Source organism: Aotus nancymaae, unplaced genomic scaffold, assembly GCF_030222135.1.
Source record: "Aotus nancymaae isolate 86718 unplaced genomic scaffold, 86718_ANA_hifiasm-v0.15.2.pri h1tg000036l, whole genome shotgun sequence".
Lineage (NCBI taxonomy): Eukaryota > Metazoa > Chordata > Mammalia > Primates > Aotidae > Aotus > Aotus nancymaae.
In genome coordinates, this window is record NW_026988450.1 from 94,442,737 (window position 1) to 94,445,289 (window position 2,553).

Here is a 2,553-nt window from a genome sequence, read left to right on the forward strand (position 1 = left end):
TAAGATAATTCATAATCAACATCTAAGAGAAAAAGCCAGAGAAACTTCTGAGGTGCTGGAAATGTTCTCCTCTTAGTTATGTGGGTGTACATATATGTTAACATTCAATGAACTATTTTTTTTTTCAGGGAAATAAAAATTTATGCTCTTTTCTTTGTGTACATTGTGTCTTGGTAAAAGTAAAACATCTTAAAGAAAAATCCCTAATTTATATGTTAAAAGGGAAGAATCAATAGGCATTCCTGCCTGTTTAACATGCATCTTCACCTTCTTTCTTACCAAAAGATGACTGGAGATTGGGTGCTGGTGATAATGTGTCACTCCTTTTGCAGATCAGGTAGGCAATGAGATAGAAGCAAAATTCACCAAGTGAAGCTTCCAGGACATTTCCTAACAGAAGGTCAACTCACCTAGGAGGCAGGGCTTTCCACTCCTCCCCCTTCTTCCTGCCTGCAACTCAGCTTGGCAGCTGGAAGTATACTAGCCACTGTGAATGAGAAGAGCCTTGGGATAGAGGCCAGGGTGAAATGTGGAAAAGACGGGCAGAAGCAGCCTGGATTCTTAGTGACTACAGAAAGTTGACACAAGAGCTTGGAGCTGATTATATCCTTGCATGAGAGGAAAATTTGACATCTAACTTGACGGAATTTATGAGTAATTCAGAGTTTAACCTAGTCCTAAAAGATAGAGCAGTACATTCTAAAATAAGGCATGTGAGTATATTTTTCTGATATAGAGATAGCTAACCTTAATTTCTTATTTTAACAGAAAACAGCAATGTCCTGCTACTCCTTCCTATTAAAAAATTGCTTAAAAGGTTGCAGATGGTTCTACATTACTGAAAAAAAACTATGAATTGTTATTAGATTTCAAGAAAAAGTGAAAAGGAGAACAATGTTTTCCTGATGAGAACTGCCTCAGTTCCCACTATGCCTCTTTCCTCCCCCAGCACACGCAAGTCCACCACGCCGGGAAGCCTCAGCAGTGCCCAGGCATGCGTGTGAGGTCTGTGCAATGCCGTATTTACTTTTATAGGCTCATGTTTTCATTTTCAAGCAGGTTTCTCCAACTTACTGTCATCATTTTAGAAGATGGTATAGAACAGTTAAAAACCAGGCTTTGAAGCCAAACAAACATATATCAGAAATTAGGCTTCAGCATTTATTCTCTGTCAGCTTAAAGTTAATTCAATTTCTCATCTGTAAAACAGCTTAAAAAAATCTTTCATCAGACTGTTGTTGAGTTTAAATGAAATGTTATATACATATATGAAGGACAGATGTTGTTAACGATATTAAAGCAGAAGTTCTTTCTAAATCAGTAATTTTCGTCAGAGTCCTTATTTTTGTTGTCATACAATCTATTCAGCAAATTCACTCTTGCCTGAAAAGTAAGGAACTGGAATTGGAGCTGGGTGTGGGCAGTGGAAGTAGTTGCACCGAGAGCCGAAGACAGCAGTGAACGTACATATACTCAACGTCAGTGCCCAGTGATAACCTGTTGACGTGACATGCTGGCCTGGATCAATGAGTCTCTGCAGGTGGATCTGACAAAGGTTAAACAGCTGTGCTCAGGGGCTGCCTATTGTCAGTTTATGGACTTGCTGTTCCCTGGCTCCATTGCCTTGAAGAAAGTGAAATTCCAAGCTAAGCTAGAACACGAGTATATCTAGAACTTCAAAAGACTACAAGCGGGTTTTAAGATGATGGATGTAGACAGAATAATTCCTGTCGACAAGTTAGTAAAGTATCAGGACAATTTCGAATTTGTTCAGTGGTACAAGAAGTTTTCGGATGCAAACTATGATGGAAAAGACTATGACCCTGCGGCTGCCAGACAAGGTCAAGAAATTGCAGTGGCTCCCTCCCTCAGTGCTCCAGCACTGAATAAACCTAAGAAACCTCTCAGTTCCCACAGTGCAGCTCCCCAGAGGCCCATCTCAATAAAAAGAACTGCTGCAGCTCCTAAGGCTGGCCCTGGTGTGGTGTGAAAGAACCCTCATGTGGGCAATGGGGATGATGAGGCAGCTGAGTTGATGTAGCAGCTCAACGTATTGAAATTTAGTGTTGAAGACTTGGAGAAAGAGAGGGATTTCTACTTTGGAAAGCTATGGAACATTGAATCGATGTGCCAGGAGAATGAGGGAAAATGACCGTGTATTGCAGAGGATTGCAGACATTCTGTATGCCACAGAGGCAGGCTTTGTGATACCTGATGAAAGGGGCCGATATGAGAAGCAAGAACAGTATTAACAGCCTGGACCAGCAAAGCAACAATCTGAATTCTTCACTCCAAATCATATGCTTAACTGTAAAATACTCCCTTTTATTATCCTTAGAGGATTCACTGATTTCTTTTCATAAGCAAAAAGTACGTCTTCTTAAAAGTGTACTTTGCAGACGTTTCACTCCTTTTCCAACAAGCTTGACTTAGGAGCTTTCACCCTGTAGCAGAGCAGTATCAACATCTAGTTGGGTCACCTGGTAAACAAAGAGGCTGACTGTGGGGCTCACTGTGCTGATATGGATCACACTGAGTGCCGGAGGAGGTGTT

General features: G+C 40.9%; 1 pseudogene; it reads left to right on the top strand.

Annotated features, from left to right (window-relative positions):
• The first annotated feature begins 1,473 nt into the window (after nucleotides 1–1,473).
• On the top strand, nucleotides 1,474–2,252 carry LOC135278004 (microtubule-associated protein RP/EB family member 1-like; annotated as a pseudogene).
• The last annotated feature ends 301 nt before the right edge of the window (nucleotides 2,253–2,553 follow it).